The sequence below is a fragment of the Callithrix jacchus genome, chromosome X (assembly GCF_049354715.1).
Source record: "Callithrix jacchus isolate 240 chromosome X, calJac240_pri, whole genome shotgun sequence".
Lineage (NCBI taxonomy): Eukaryota > Metazoa > Chordata > Mammalia > Primates > Cebidae > Callithrix > Callithrix jacchus.
This window is the reverse complement of record NC_133524.1, coordinates 111,243,655-111,261,524: the sequence shown is the minus strand read 5'-3', so window position 1 is coordinate 111,261,524 and position 17,870 is coordinate 111,243,655. Positions and strand designations below refer to the sequence as shown.

General features: G+C 35.9%; 1 protein-coding gene across 3 annotated transcripts in view; it reads left to right on the top strand.

The window, feature by feature from the left end:
• Positions 1–502: 502 nt before the first annotated feature.
• Positions 503–17,870, top strand: part of IL13RA2 (interleukin 13 receptor subunit alpha 2) — a 63,284-nt gene continuing 45,916 nt past the window's right edge. For 2 of the 3 annotated variants that reach the window (XM_078363120.1, XM_078363122.1), the window contains exon 1: positions 503–619. The gene's annotated coding sequence lies outside the window, so the exon portion shown is untranslated. Of the gene's footprint in view, positions 620–7,769; positions 7,824–17,870 lie in introns of all 3 variants that reach the window. The other variant, XM_078363121.1, reaches the window with a different exon arrangement.

Below are 17,870 nucleotides of genomic sequence, written 5' to 3'. Positions count from 1 at the left end.
GTGGGTGAAGGGGAGGAAGACAGCAAATCACACTGCCACGTTTGTACCTATGCAACTATCTTGCATGTTCTGCACATGAACCCCAAAACCTAAAATGCAATTAAGCAAAAAAATAAATAAATAAATATAAATTTTAAGGCCATGTGTAGTTCTGACATGTTAACATTATTTTTCAAATACCAACTACTTTGAAAGCTTAGTAACATGAAAAACTAAGAGAGGAAAATGACAGAGGGGGGGATAATGTTAGATATGTCCTGACATAAAGATAAATGTCTTTTTACATGTTAGTTTTTGGAATGCTGACGCTTTCCTCCAATTGTTCAAATAAATAAAGTGTTTTAATGAGCAAACTGCAAATGTTACAGGATTTTTTGAAAGGAAGCCAGAGGTAGATGTAGATGTTTCCAGATGCCTTTTATAGTCCAAGTGGTGTCAGCATTCTCTTTGTTCTTGTTTCAGTCAATTCTACTTAAAAAGAACTCATGTAGGGATAAGAAATGAAAATGGAAACCAATGGTGCAGCTACCGTCTCTTGTTTGAGAACTTATTTTCTGAGAATCGGAAGACTTACAGTTGCAGGAGTGTCCAATACTTCGTTTCTATTTTGTTATGGAAAGTAAGTGAACATCTTTTTTTTTTTTTTCATTTTCAGGAAATGTGCTATGCAGTTTAATAAAACCAGGGAGATGTGATATCTTGGAATTAAGAAGATTGATATTAGAATCTAACATTTTAAATATATAGGGATCTCAGGAGCAGGAATAAAAGGAATGAGGTTTATGTGTAATCAGGCTGACCTATCCTACCTAAGTAAAGTTAAGATTCATGAGAGACCCAGGTGAGACATTTTCTGATAATTCTGACATCACCTCTCACTTCTTTTCTTGAACATTTTTGTACTCTCTCTTCAGCCCCCCCACAAACCAAATGCTGTCCTAACACTTTAGAAACAAGCCTATTTTGTTCTCATTTTCCTTCTACTTTGTTCCTTCTACCCCACCGCTTTTACTTCTTGCATGTGTGTCCCTGTCCAAGTGTTTATAAATAGCACATATGTGCATGTGTTTATGGATGGATATAGCTATATAAATGATGATGAAGTTTAATGTGTAAGCACTGAATTAATGTTAAAAAATAATGAATGAAAGCAGCATCCAATAATACTTTGTAATTGAATGAATTATACTTACTATTTCTATTTTTAGCTTAATGATCAGACTGACATTGCTGCCTTCACTAGTTTATCAAAATATTGTATGAGATAGTGTCAATCTAGTATACTACATATTCTCCATAGGGATTGTTCAATTCATTCATTCATATAGAACATATTTGTTGAGCAATTAATGTATGTCTAGCATTGATTGAAGTACTTGGGATTCAACCAGTGGACAAAATAGAGAAAAATTTCTGCTACCTAGAGCTTAGAGTCTAGGAGAAGATAAGTAGGCAATGAATGATAAGCAAACAATAAATAAATATTTTATATTAGGAAAATATATGTGCTTCAGAAAACATAGATATAGTAGGTGCCTGTTATAATGGCTATTATCAAAAAGACAAAAGATATCTATTGTTGGAGAGTATGTGGAGAAAAGGGAACACTTGCACACTGTTGGTGGGAATGGAAATTAGTACAGGCATTAAGGAAAACAGTATGAAGCTTCTGGCAAATGCTAAATATAAAACTACTATATGACCTAACATTCCCAGTACTGGGTATATATCCAAGAAAAATGAAATCAATATATCAAAGAGATAGCTGTACTTCCATGTTTATTGCACCATTATTCACAATAGCCAAGTTATGGAATCAAACTAAGGGTCCATAAATTGATGAATGGATTAATGGAATACTATTTAGCCTTTGAAAAGAAGGAAATCCAGTCGTTTGCAACAACATGGATGATTGCAGAAAACATTATGTTAAGTGAAATAAGCCAGACACAGAAAGACATAGACTTCATGATCTCCCTTATATGTGGAATCTAAAAGCACCAAACTCATAGAAGCAGAGAATAGAATGCTGGCTATCAGGAGCTGGGAAGGAGGCTTAAGGGAGATGTTACAAAATCTCAGAGAGGAGAAAAGATAAAGTTATATTGTACAACATGATCACTAAATTACAGGCATACCATGGTGTTACTGTGGGTTCAGTTTCAGACAACTGCAATAAAGCAAATATAATAAAATGAATCACAGGAATTTTTTTGATTTCAGCATGTGAGTTATTTTTACACTGTAGTCTGCAGTGTGCAATAGCATTATATATTAAGCTGCACATTCCTTAATTAAAAATGCTTTATTGCTAAACAAATACTAGTGATCATCTGAGGCTTCAGCAAAGCAAGCTGAAATCTTTTTGCTGGTGGATGGCCTTACGTAGATATTGATGGTTTCTTAACTCATCAGGGTGGTGGTTACTGAAGGTTGGAGTGGCTATGGCAGCTTCTTAAAATAAGACAATAATGAAGTTTGTCAAGTCAATTGGCACTTCCTTTGCTACATTTCTCTGTAGCATGTGATGCTGTTTGATAGCATTTTACCCAAAGTAGAACTGTTTTGAAAATTGGAGTCAATCCTCTCAAACCCTATCACTGCTTTAGCAAATAAATTTATGTAATATTTCAAATTGTTTGTTGTCATTTCAAAAGCGTTCACAGCATCTTCACCAGCAGTAGATTCCATCTCAAGAAACCACTTTCTTTGCTCATTCATAAAAATCACCTCCTCATCTGTTCAAATTTTATCATGAGATTGCAGCAAGGCAGTTACATCTTTAGATTCCACTTCTTATTCTAGTTCTCTTGGTGTTTCCACCACATCCACAGTTACTTTCTCCACTGATGTCTTGAACCCCTCAAAGTCATCCATGGCAATTGGAATCAACTTCTTCAAACTTGTGTTAATGTTCATATTTTGACTTCTCACAAATTGCAAATATTCTTAACAGCATCTAGAATAGTGACTTCTTTCTAGAGGTTTTCAATTTACCCAGATCCATCTGAGAAAATGCTATCTATGACAGCTATAGCCTTATGAAATATATTTCTTGAAAGTTAATATTACTCCTTGATCCATGGACCGCAGAATGGATGTTGTGTTAGTAGGCATGAAAATGACATTAATCTTGCACATCTCCAACACAGTTCTTGGGTGACTGCATATATTTTAAATGCAGTAATATTTTGAGAGGAATCATTTTTTTTTGGCTAAGCAGTAGGTCTCAGTAGTGGGCTGAAGATATTCAGTACACCATGCTGTAGACAGATGTGCCGTCATCCAGGCTTTGTTGTTATATTTCTAGGACACAGCAAGAGTAGATTTAATTCTTAAGAGTGTTAGGATTCTTAAAGGAGCTTTAATTCTTAAGTAGCATAATTCTTAAGAGCTTTAGGATTTTCCACATGGGTATATGAACAGTGGCTTCAACTTAGATTCAGCAGCTGCATTAATTTCTAACAAGAGATTCAGCCTGTTCTTTGAAGCTTTGAAGCCAGGTACTGACTTCTCTCTATCTATGAGTCCTAGATGTCATTTTCTTCCAATAGAAGGCTGTTTGTCTACATAAAATCTGTTATTTAGTGTAACCAACTTCATCAATTATCTCAGCTTGATTTTTCTGTGTAATTTGCTGCAGCTTCCACATCAGCTCTTGGTGCTTCAACTTAGACTTACGTTATAGAGATTATTTCTTTCCTTCAACCTCACAAACTAACCTCTGTCAACTTCCAACTTTTCTTTTTCAGTTTTTTCACCGCTCAGACCTTATAGAATTGAAGAGAGTTAAGAGCCTTGCTTTGCATTAAGCTTTAGCTTAAAAGAATGTTGTGAATGGTTTTGCTATTCTATTCAGACCACTAAAACTTTCTTCCTATCAGCAATAAGGGCTGTTTCTCTTTCTTATCACTGGTGTGTTCACTAGAATAGTACTTTAATTTACTTCAAGAACTTTTCTTTGACACTCACAACCTGGCTGTTGTAAGTCTAGAGGCCTAGCTTTCACCCCACCTTGACATTCCATAGGCTTTTCTCACTGAGCTTAATCATTTTAAGCTTTTGATTTAAAGTGAATGACATATGACTCTTCCTTTCACTTGAACAGTTAGAGGCCATTATGGGGATTATTAATAATCATTAATTTCAATATTGCTCTGTCTCAGGGAATAAACAGACCCAAGGTGAGGGAGAGAAACAGGAGAAGAGTTGCTCTGTCTCAGGGAATAAACAGACCCAAGGTGAGGGAGAGAAACAGGAGAACAGTTGGTTGGTGGAGTAGTCAGAACATACACATTTATCCATTAGGTTTGCCATCTTAATCACACACTGGGGGAAGTTGGGGAGGGTAGGGGAGAGACACCGGCAGGTGGGGAGGGTGGGGAGGGATAACATGGGGAGAAATGCCAGATATAGTAAACATCTAAAGTAAAATAAAAAAGTAACATCCGTATGTAGCAGAATAATTATGCAGGTGTATTAAGTACACGTAACAGTGATGCTTCTCAAAATAAAACTTTAAGAAGTTACCAGAGTTTTCTACTGACATCAACATTTCAAAACAGTGTGTCCTGTGTCATTTGTGAATTTGCTTATTCTTCATTTGAACGTGTTGCTCCAGTTTAAAGTAAAGGGCATAAAGGATAAGAACAATATGATTAGGAAAGTAGAAAGAATAGATAAAACCTAAAAGACAACAGAGGCATTTTGCTCAAGTATTCATACAAGGCTCAGAAAAATTGATCTCATGTTTAAAGAAACTCCTCAATATATCCCATAGAGACATAAATGTTCTACTCAATGTAGTGTAATATATTCCCTGCTGATCTTTGTAAATAGATTATCGTTCTTTTTCATACCTGTGTATGATTTCAAATGGGAGGTGCTGGAATTCAGTCACTAGCAGAGTAATACAATATTCACTTATATTGTTCTTTTTTTTCTTACACATATAATAGGATATGTAGTCTTTTTGTATACTAAGTTGTGCTCACTTTTGAAAATACTGTATCTCTTTTAAATGTTGAAGATGTTTTGGTTTGGGGTATTGCATATGTAAGGCATGTCTGGGCCATAATATTTAATCAAATTTGGTAAACCAGACAAGTGATCATCATTCTATATTACTCAGAGGTGAACTTAAAAGTAATAAATCAGTTTGTTAGAAAGGGGCATCAACCTGAATAAAAAAAGAAAAAGTTTACCATCTTATATGGCTGTGGCTCATGTCACTCCAAAACAATTACAATAGTAATATCATAGATTGCTGATCACAGATCATCATAACAGATAAAATAATAATGAAAAAATTTTAAATATGGTAAGAATTATCAAAGTGTGACACAGAGACACAAAGTGAACACATGTTTTTGGGAAAATGGGGCCAATAGATTTACTTGATGCAGGGTTGCTATAAACCATTGAGTTGTAAAAAATGCAATATCTGCAAAGTGCAATAAAGGGAAGTGCAGTAAAATGAGATATGTACTGTATTCTTAAAAATTGCTGAGGGTAGATTTTATGTGTTTTCACCGTAAAAATTGCTATGTCTGGAAGATAAGGCATATGTTAATTAGGTCAATCTAGCCATTCCACAATGTGGATATATTTGAAAGCAGCATGATATACATGATGAGTATATATATTTTTTAATTTTTCAATTAAAAAGTTAAATTATAGACTGGCTGTAGTGGCTCATCCCTGTAATCACAGCATTTTGGGAGGGTGAAGCAAGAGGATTGCTTGAAGTCAGGAGTTTGAGACTAGCCTGTACCACATAGTGAGACCCTGTCTCCACAAAAATAAAAAATTGGCCCAGTGTGGTGGTGTACAGTTATAGTCCCAGGTATTCAGGAGACTGAGGTGGGAGAATCACTTGTACCCAGCAGTTAGAGTTTGCAGTGAGCTATGATTGTGCCACTGCTCTCTAGCCTGGGTAACAGAGCAAGAACCTGTCTCAACAAACAAAACAACAACAAAATGACAAAAAGAAAGAAATGTAGGTATGCTGTTGTGGGTGGAGGGGTTGGTGCATGTTACAGATGTGAATTCGATGGCCATGATGTAGGTTTTATCGAAGAGACATTTGAGAACCAAAAGGAGTAAGTCAGGTCCTGAACCAGAATGATCTTTTAGGGCACCTCAAATCACACTACAAAGTGTACACCTATTCTGCTTATATTTAGAGCTTGTCCAGTTTGTAACCCATGTCAGCATTAAATTGAGAAAGCACCATTCCCTTCTCTTGCTGAGAGTCTGATTCAGCAACTGCAGACAGAAGCCTTAGAGAGACATTAGTTCTCATGTTATTGAGAAATAAATGAGAAGACAGCTTTTGTATTGGCAAAACCTTCATAAATTCCAAAAGTTCAGATTTCAAATATATAATACATGAAAATTAAACCATAAAAAGGCACCTTGAGATGTGCTATATAACTCTCCAAGGAATATAACTTTACAAGCTAAAATGGCCTGGAAATGAGGATGAGTATCCAGTGCTCAGCCAAAATATTTCTCTGGTGACATAAAATTTGAGGAAGCAGGAACTGTAGCACCACTAAAGTTTTCTGGCTTCCTCCCAGGAGTCTAAACATTTATTTCCTGAGAAATACCACTTGAATCATTTCTTGGCCTCTGGACAGGATATCACAAAGCTAAAACTACATTGTCCTTATTTTCGTTTGTGAACTGGAGCCAGGACTTCTTAATTTTTTTACTTGTATTTTTTACACTGTGTTAATACAGCTATATTTTGGCAAATCTGAGCGGTATTGCTTAATATTATTCCGGGAGAGAAAACCTTAGAGAAAGACCAGATTCTCTAGACCCCATCAAAATTCCGAATACCAAGTTTAGAGTGCAAAACATTCTAAGAAAAACTCAAATTCAGGCAGATCCCACCAAAGCCCTGAAGTATGGCATTTATCTAAAGAAGCAGAAGACCGATCACTGGCTATAAGAGACATCCTCTGAGGAGAGTGTTGAAGAAACTGTATTTATTGACCCAGGAGAAGAGATGCATGAGAGATAATTTAATAATTGTCTTAAAAATGTAGCCATGACTCAGGTACAGAAATAGTCAATAAACATTCTGTTTGTTCTTAGATAATTAAATAGACTTAAGATGGGCCATGGGAAATTTTGGTTAGACTTACGGAGTCTAACCTGACTGTGAAACACTGAAAATGGTTTCTGTGGAAAGTTGTGGAATCTTTCCTCCAGAGAGGTTTTTAAATAGGAGAGAGTCTAACTGTCTATGATGGTTTGAGTGCAGCAGTAAGAGCTAGGGATCCCAAGGTTTCTTCTGTAGGGCTAGATTTGATACTCCAGCTCTTTTGGAATCATGTTGCCCTTACATAGTGCTGGGGTGCACTAGCATCATTTGCATTTAAACAAGTGGTCAAGTGACATATTTGGAAAACAAATGCTCTGTAACAAAATTGTCATGTTTAGTTGTCTCCTCTCATTTCCAAACAGGATTTTAATGACAGCTTGTATAATATGCTCAGTTTAATTCTTTGCTGTCTCAGTAATTATTATGTCATCAGTGATGATTAGTATTAATATTACTCATTCTTTTTTGAAAGGAGGGAAAATAGTGTGAGCTATGCCATTCCACACAAGTCCTGTTATGTTAAGCATTTTGGAAAATAAAACAGTGTTTATTTGAATAATTTTCTTCCCTCAAACTTGATCAGGAGATCACCAGATTAAAAGTGTTTTTTCTATGAGTTTGTTTGTTTTTAATCCATATTACTTTATTTACATAGAATTTGTAGAGATAATTCACGAGAAGTGGCTGAATCTCACATACATTTGGAAAGGTAAGTTTTAGTTTTCATAAAATTTATAACAAAATTGTATAAGATAAATATATTTGTAATAAAGTCAAATATATTTTAATGTATTTTTGAAGAATACAGATCCTTCTCAACTTATAATGTGATTATTTCCCTATAAATTTATTGTAAGTTGAAAATATCATAAGTTCAAAATGCATTTAATATGCTTAACCTACCAAACATCATAGCTCAGCCTTGCCTATCTTAAACATGCCTAGAATATTTACATTTCCTATAGATGGGCAAAATCATCACAAAGCCTATTGTATTAGAAAGTGTTGAATAGTTCGTGTAATTTATTGAATACTGTACTGAAAATGAAAAACAGAATGATTATATGGGTGCTTGAAGTAGTTTCTACTGAGTGCATATCATACACCTTCATAAAGTTGGAAAATCTTAAGTCAAACCATTGTAAGTCAGAAATCATCTGTAATTAGAACTGGATATGATTTTATGGTTCATCCATTGAGAAAACTGAAATCCTGAGAAAATAAAGAGTGTATCCAAGGTACCAGCGGTAGTTTTATGGTACTCTGACTCACAGCCTAGAGCTCTTTACAACACACATCATTACATCTTGCTCTATTTTGGTGGCTATTTGTCTGGTGAGGTAGCATGAGTTTGTGCATGTCTATTAGGGCTTAGAATCTGCTGGTCCATAGAAATGTGAGGGATGATTCAGAAGAAAAGTCCCTTAAAGAAGAGGGACCCGGAAAGAGTACCACGGCAAAAGGAGACTCATAAAGAAGATATTTTCCATGACCTTAGAGACAAACTTTTCATGTTGAAACTCTTCTAGAATAAAAGGAGAGGAAGATTAGAAAGTAATATTGGTGAATCATTCATGAAAATACAAGTAGTTGATATCATGGGAATTTGCCTCATATTAAGTACCATAGATGATAGTTAAGAAATTAAATGTGGCATATATTAACCAAAACAAAATCCCGCCAAACCTTATTAAAAAGAATGTTTACAACTATTAAGTTGTTTTCTAAAATGCCCATAGTAAGCAACATTTATGTAGCTTGGAATTAGAGAGCCTTTCTGTGTCACCAAGTATTTGGGCAACATAGCAAACAAAAATTGTCAAGCAGTATGGCAGTTTAAAAGCCTCATGGTAATGTGAAAGGACAATATCACTGATACAGTAAATGAAGGAAAAAGCACATAACCCAAATCTACACACCATTAACTACTTTGTCTTGACATCTCAAGTTCTGTCTTTGCAAACAACTGTAGGCTGTTCTCCTTCCCTTCTAACTCCTTCTCTCTTCCTTCTCTCTGTCATATTTTTCTTCCCTCTAACCCATCTTCTCTAGCCCTGCAAGAATTTAAAAATGAATAAAAATACATTTTCTATCCTCAAGAATCTCATAGTCCAATACTGGAGACAGGTAAGCAATTATGAGGCCGTCTACTGAATAGTGGGAAGCATTTTTCCATACGGGTCAGCGGAAACCCAGGCTATTGGTTTCAAAGAGGTGATGATGTCTGAGGTTTGAATGCTAAATAGGAAGATCTCATTATCTTCTCCTTGGATTATTGAGAGTACTCCCTAATGGACTTCTTGCCAACATGCTTGCCTTCTACATTTTCCGGCAGCTTCCAGTCCAAAGGCAATGAAGCATATTCAGGGAATATTTGGAAAAAGGCAAAATGTTTGGTATGATGTTATGAAGGCATGAGGAATCTAAGTAAAAAAGATGAGCAGAGGCCGGGCACGGTGGCTCAAGCCTGTAATCCCAGCACTTTGGGAGGCCGAGGTGGGTGGGTCACGAGGTCAAGACATGGAGACCATCCTGGTCAACTTGGTGAAACCCCGTCTCTACTAAAAATACAAAAAATTAGCTGCGCATGGTGGCGCACGCCTGTTATCCCAGCTACTCGGGCGGCTGAGGCAGGAGAATTGCCTGAACCCAGGAGGCGGAGGTTGAGGTGAGCCGAGATCGCGCCACTGCACTCCAGCCTGGGTAACGAGCGAAAACTCCGTCTCAAAAAAAAAAAAAGATGAGCAGAGGCTAAATCATAAGATGGCTTGTATACCAGGAACCTTGTCTTGTAGAAATAGAAGAGCAGTTGAATGTGCTGGTAAGTGGAAGATTTACCCAGTCCAGTTTGCATTTTGATCTCGTGACATCTAAGCAAAGATTAGAGTGAATTAGAAGAGGGTAAGCATGATGGCAGGAAATGTAGTTAAGAGTCATCATAAAAAGATAATGAAATCTTCAGCTAGGGCAGTGGTGGTGGGAGTAGAGAGCAGTAGACAGACTCCAGAGATATGTAGCTGTTAATATTGACAGGATTTGGTGTTGCATTGGTTGTGGTAGGTGACAGAAGAGAGAGAACAAGGATTGTCTTATCTGGCTTGAACAAGTAGATAGTGGTGCCATTCACCGAAATATGGGACACACAAGGAGGAATACTTCTGAGTGAGGAAGGAAGATGATAAGTTCAAGTTTGGATGTGTTGAATTTGACTTGCCTAGGAGATATCAAGGTGAAATTTTCTACTAAGCAATTTGATATAATGGTCTGCAGCTCAGGAAGGCAGCATATGCTCTACCTTCTTTGCCTTTTCTGAATGCTTTTAGAATCCATCCTTGACAACTTAGCCCTTGATTCAATACTGGCCTGTCCCAGTCCTTTAGTTTTCCTTATTTCCTTGTACTTTTCAGAGGCAGACATTATACATCCATCTATACTTTCTGAAATGCCTAATTCACTTGTAGGCATGAGTGAGGACTTTGTAAAGGCTTCTGAATATTTGCATTTGCCACCTCACCACTGAGGTCATTCAGAAAAAAGTGACATCTTAATACTTGTTAAAGGGTGCAAAGGACATTTAAATCTTTATAAATACCTTAACAAATGTCACAAATCAGATTCACGTGTGTGACCAATTTTACTTAAAAGATTTGTAGGATATTTTCCATTACCCTGTTCCCCTCATTTAGATTTTCAAACTTTTAGAAAAAAGTAGAAATGACACTGCTTTTCTACATTAGCTATCACTAAATTCTTCATACTATCCTCTGGGTTCTTGGGATTCTGCAACTCAGATATATGAAATTGATAAACTAGGAAAGTGATCTTGTCATTGTTATCTAATATTTTGAGACTTACAATTATCTGTGGATCTTGTATCCCAAGATACTGCCTGCTTTATTTTCTCCAAAGGAAGGACCTTTTATATATCAACAGTGGACCTTGAAAAACTTCTGTTAAGCACTTACTCAAAATAGTTCTTTAAAAGATTCAAGAGGTTTAAGCACAGTTGCCAAGTTTGGCAATGAGGTCTTTTGTGGTTTAGCAATTCTTGCTTTCCCATCTTCCTCTGTTTTGATATTTTGTCATTATGTTTACCTTTTCTTTTCTTAGAATTATTATTTCATTTATTCATACATCTATGTATCCATACATTTATTGTTTACACATTACTAACACTTTCCATTCCTAGTCTCTGTGCCTTGCAAAATACTCAAGAAAAGAATGTCATGTTGTGCAAGTGTGCAAAGGTAAAAGACTAATACATACCTGCTTCTTCCCCACATAGCCCTCTTGAGTACTTTATGTGAATATCAATGGATTTTTTAGAGAATATAATTCCTGCCTTGGGAGCCAGACCCAATGGAGTGATACCAGTACTGGGACTTGTAATCCTAGTACATGGCAAGGGGTAAATCCTGGCAAGTTATAGAAGGTAGAGCTTTACTTTACTCACCCCCCTGCCCACTCTTCTAATCAAAACTTTCCATCACCTAATTCACATATATGCTTACTATGTGCCAGTCACATAGTAGGTGCTTTACACATATTAATTCATTTAATTCTCACTACAATCCTATGGATTAAGTTACTATTTCTATTTATAGGATGAGAAAACTGAGGCATAGAGAACTTTAGTACATTTTCCAAGGTCACACAGTCAGTAAATGATGGAACTGAGATTCAAATCCAGGCAGACGGGCTTCAGATTTATGTTCTTGGCCAATATACTCTAATATGAAACTGGTTTGATTAATTTAGTGGATAAATCTGTATTACTGTCAGCTACTCTGTGTCTTCTAAATGTGGGCTACATCTATTTGCTAGAGAGCAGCTCAGAACCAAGGAAAATCGTATACATCTTTGCTCTCAACACTTAAATGTAGCACCCAAAGATTAATGGGGAATCTCCCAAAAAGATCTACTGAAACTAGCACCAAGAGAAAATTGGTGTAGCAATTTGGTGACACAGGAAAGAAGAAAGATTTCTTTTTTTATAAAGGTGTATTTTGAGTCCTGAGAGTATAAAACTTTAAACAGCTCTCTCTTCAGGAACATATTTTTATTTTATTTTATTTTGATTTTTTCTATCATTGTTTTTTAGACATGAAGTCTTGCTATGTTGCCCAGGCTGTCCTGACACTCTTGGGCTCAACTGGTACTCCTGCCTCAGCCTCCTGAGTAGCTGGGACTGCAGGTGTGTGCCACCATGCCCAGCCTCTTCAGGAAAATCTTCAGTTACTGTTCCATAGTTGTTACATTAGTGCAAAATTTTAAAATTAGTCTTCAAATTTGAATTGAAAAGGAAGAGAATGAGTTATTTACAAGTAGGAAAATGTCATATTTTGATGTGGTAATGTAACGAGCCAGGCAAGGAAGTGTTCTAGAAAAGTGTAAGAACTTTTAAAGAATGAGTCTTATAAATTGAATAAAAGACTATGTAGCTTTTAAAAGCTGTTTACTAATGCAGTGTTAACATTGCTGAAACTTTGATTGTTTAAAACAGAGTAGGTAAGAAAGAGTGCAGAATTCATATGACAGGTTACCTACCATGTGAGACAATGTACTTTTGTAATTGGAATAAAGGACAAAAAAGATTACAATCAATGAACATCATTTACTTTATCTAGTGATATTTGATAATTATTCCCATCAATAAATATTCATCTTTAGTAGTGTGTTAATTCTCTAGAATTCATAATTTTCTAGTTTTAGAAATATCTGTGGCTAAGCCTGCTACATAAATGACCACTAAGCAATCTCATTCAGTCTTAGGGCTTTAAAGTAACATTTATATATTACTAACTCTAGTACTAAATTTTTAACTCTAGTACTAAATACCACTCTAAGCTCCAGACTCTTGTATCCACTCTCTACTCTGTATCTCTACTTGAAAGTCTAATGAGCAGCTGAAACTTATCATATCCCAAGCTTAATTCTTTATTCAGTGTGCCTCATTTCAATAAATGTCATAACCATTTACTTAGTTGCTTAGGGTAGAATACTTGGCATCTTTTTTTATTTTTATTTTTTTAGATGAAGACTCACTCTGTCACCCAGACTGGAGTGCAGTGGTGGTATCTTGGCTCACTGCAACCTCCACCTCCTGGATTCAAGCGATTCTTCTGCCTCAGCCTCCTCAGTAGCTGGGACTACAAGTGTGTGCCAGCATGCCTGGCTAATTTTTGTGTTTTTAGTAGAAACAAGGTTTCACCATATTGGCCAGGCTGGTCTCTAACTCCTGACCTCGTGATCCACCTGCCTTGGCCTCCCAAAGTGCTTGGATTACAGGCGTGAGCCCCCGCCTTGGGCCAGCATCATTTTTTATTGCCCTCTGTCTCCCAAAACCAACATCCAATCCTTTAGAAAACCATACCAGCCCTACATTCAAAATGTATTCAGAATGTGGCACTTTTCGCTATCATAGTGCAAGTCACCATCATCTCTTGACTAGACAATTGTGGGAGCTTCTTGTCATCTCCCTGATTCCATTTTGCACCCATCTAGTTTATTGTCTCCCCAGCAGCTGAGTGATCTTTCAAAAACTGCTAATATCATTCACTTCCCTGATCAAAACCTTCCAATGCTGACCATCTTGCTTAGATTAAAAACCGAAACCTTTTAAATGGCCTATGAGGCACCATACAAACTGCCCCCTCTACCTCTCCAACCTTTCTTTCTTCTACTTTCCTCCTTGCTTACTCTGCCCCAGAAACATAGGCCTCTTTGCCACAATCCACCAGTTACAATTCCACTTCAGGCCCATTGCATTTGCTATTTCATCTGTTTGAAGCACTCTCTACTGAGTTATCTTCATGAGTCCTTCCTCAGAAAGGATGTTCCTGATCACACTTTCTAAAACAGCCACATTCACTCAGGCCAGCAGTCACTAACTAGCCTCTTACATGAATTTTTTTGATGGTTTATAATTACTTAACATATTTTTGCTTGTTTATTTGTTTATGGTCTCTCTCCATTACTAGAATGTAAACTCAACAAGTGTAGGAATTTATCTATTTGTTTATTGCTATATCCCAATTACCTAGTACAGAATTCAATAACTATTAATTGAATAAATGACTTACTAAATGAATGAATCATGAAATTGCAGTAACAGGGTGATAGTAGGTCTTAGTCTTAGGAAAGAACTAAAACATGTCTTCAAAGATATACTGAGAATCTAAAATAGTTTACAAGATCACCCCAGTATTAATGTAAAAATCCAGCTGTTCTCTTTTCTGGCAATACAGCCACTTTAAAGTCAATGCTAATATGTAGTGAATATGATCCATAAAATCCGTGATTTTCTGCTAAATTAAATAAAAAGATTCATAGATGAGGTGCTTTTCAAACTCTGTTTAGTAACTTGTTTAAGCATTTTAAAACCCACATGGCACTAATAAAATGACAACTTGAGAAAATTAATGTTTATTTGTGATGATTGTTTTTCTGAAATTATGGTGTGTCCTGAGTCTTAGGGGTTTTCTGTTAGTTGTCCAGTCTCCAGCTGGGACTTAACTTCTTTATTTTTTTAAGGTTCAATCCAAGGACACACACGTGTACTTTCTGGTTTCCTCTTAATAGTTCATTAACAAGTTCATTATGTGTTTGTTCTTGTCTCAGCATTATCAAGAACAAACTGGGAAAGATCATGATTTTATGGCAAAATTCTATATAATTGTTTCTCTGAACACTTTTGATTGAAGAACTGTTTATTTTATAATACGTTTTAGACACTGAGGGGATAAATAAAAAAATTGTTTTGTAATTTCTATTCTTGGAAAAAATTGGTAGAAAAAGATTTATATTTGATAATGCTAGAGAATATCCTAGTCTGTTTTCATGCATATTAGAGAAAGGAGTTTCTTACCAGATTGTATTATTTTCAAATGATTCAAGTAAAATAAAGATTATTATTAAATGGCAGTGTGATCTAGTGAAAACTGATTCTTATAATAGCTTTGTCACTAGCTAACTAAATAACCCTAATTAGGTCTTCTCTCCTTTCAGGGCCTTGATTTCCTTGTCTGTAAGAGGGAGTTAGACTAGAGTGCTTAGATTTGTTTCAGTCATACCAGTTTAAGATTCTGTGAATTTGATACTTCTTGCCTTTTGAGCACTGGAGTATCAGTTCTCATGATATGATAGATTAATAAATATTTTGTTATCTTGGACATTGTTGAAGCTTGACAAATGGTACATGTGATTTAACTATATTAATTTTACTTTTGTGTATGTTTGAATATTCTTACAATAGCAAATTTAGAAATATAATTGATTAATACATTTTGTGATAGATAATTTACTACACTTAAACTGATACTGCAAAGTCTGTTTTATGTCTATAATGTTTTCTTCCATTGTCCTCTGAAACATTTAAACAAAATATCAACCACTTTTATGTTCATTCCAGGGCAGTTTTCTTCAATTTTGGGGTACTGGCCAAGGTTTAGACCAGATTGCAAATTTTCCTTGTGTACAGAGTTTCAAGGTGAAGGTATTCATTGATCAGGAAACTAGCAAAAGTTTTCCATAAGTGTATTATAATTTGTACTGACTTGGTAACCCACAATGTATACTTTAAGTTGGCTTAATTATCTGTAACTAATTCTTAAATCCAGGATGAATTTTCTCTTTGATATCCTATACATTTCCAGGCCATTGCTGGAAAAAAGTGGGGCAGACTGTGTTGTAGCTAAGAAAATGTCTTGATGTCAAGCAATCTTGGATTCCACTGCCTATTTCAGCCACTTACTAAAAGTGAAACCTTGGGAAAGTTATTTATCTTTTCTAAGCCTTAGCTTCCTCTTCTGTAAAATGAAAATGTCAATAGTAGTTTCTACGTTATGGGGTAATTGGGAGGACTAAAGAACATGAGTAGTCATTGAACATACTGCTTGACATGCAGTTTAAATCAGCAATATCAGCCTATAACTGTCATTATTATGTTTATCATTTGATTATTTGCATTATTAGTATAAAATTATAGGTGGAGGAAGCTTCTAAAAATAAGGGAGGAAATATGGTTACATTTAATAAACATTTTTTGAATACATGCTATATTCTAGGAAATGGATTTACAGAGGTAAGTAAGGCACACTGCCTGCCCCTAAGGAAATCACATGCTAAGATCAGAAACAGACATAGAAACATTAGTCAGGGCTGAACTTAATAGAATGGCAGAGTAGGGAACTGCTGTTATGCTAGGATTTAAAAGGAAGTAAAAACAAACCAAAACACAAAAATTTCCTGCCCACCACTGGATTTGAAACACCATTAGCATATTTTCCCTTTGGATTTTGTGCATTCTTTGAATTTTGGATTCCATGGGTAAATATCTTTGGGAAGAGTAACACTTTAACTAATGTCAATTAGCACTTTAATGGATGCTTGTTTCTGTATTAATTAGGCTACAGGGCAAAATGCTGTAATCAAGGAAACTTGAAATATGATTACTCAAGCAAAAGATGAAAATGTGGGAAGATAGCACTGCCATAGGAGGTCACTCAAAACCTAGTGTTCTTCATTCTTGTTGCTTTGCCATCTCCTAGTGTATGTTGACATTGTCAATGTGGTTAAATATGGCTCCCACGATTACATCTGGGCTACAGCCTGCTGATTGGGTTGGGGGAGGAAAAGAAAAGGAGAAATGATTTTCTTGTCAAAACATGACTCAAAGGTTGCACACATCATTTCTTGCACCTCATTGTCTAAATTTATTCAGTCATATTTTCATAGCAAGCTGCAAAGGAGTCTGGAAAATGTAGTCTCTAACTTGGAGGCCATGTACACAGTGAAAACTCATGAGTTTCTATTAGTATAATAAAAGGAAAAATAGTAGAATTGACACTGGGAAATAATTAGTCTCTGCCAGAGTTCATCGACAATTTTTATCTTGATTAGCTTCCTAAAAGACCTTGGCCTTTACGAAAAGGTGGGCTGTATGAGGTTGATAAAGAAAGTGTTATATGGTGAATTACATTTATACACTTGCATATGTTGAATCAGCCTTGCATCCCCAGAATGAATCTTACTTGATCTTGGTGGATAATTCACCACATAAACAGAATCAAGACAAAAACCACATGATTATCTCAATTGATGCAGAGAAGGCCTTTGACAAAATTCAACAGCCCTTTATGCTAAAAACCCTCAATAAACTAGGTATTGACGGAATGTATCTCAAAATAATAAAAGCTATTTATGACAAACCAACAGCCAGTATCATACTGAATGGGCAAAAACTGGAAGCACTCCCTTCGAAATCTGGCACTAGACAAAGATGCCCTCTCTCACCACTCCTATTCAATATAGTACTGGAAGTTCTAGCCAGAGCAATCAGACAAGAAAAAGAAATAAAGGATATTCTTATAGGAAAGGAGGAAGCCAAATTGTCTCTATTTGCAGACAACATGATTGTATAGCTAGTAGATCCCATCGTCTCAGCCCCAAAACTCCTGAAACTGATAAGCAACTTCAGCAAAGTCTCAGGATACAAAATCAATGCACAAAAATCACAAGCATTTCTATACACCAATAACAGACTTAAAGAAAGCCAAATCAAGAATGAACTGCCATTCACAATTGCTACAAAAAGAATAAAATACCTAGGAATACAACTAATAAAGGATGTAAAGGACCTCTTCAAGGAGAACTACAAACCACTGCTCAACGAAATCAGAGAGGACACAAACAGATGGAGAAACATTCCATGTTCATGGTTAGGAAGAATAAATATAGTGAAAATGGCCATACTGCC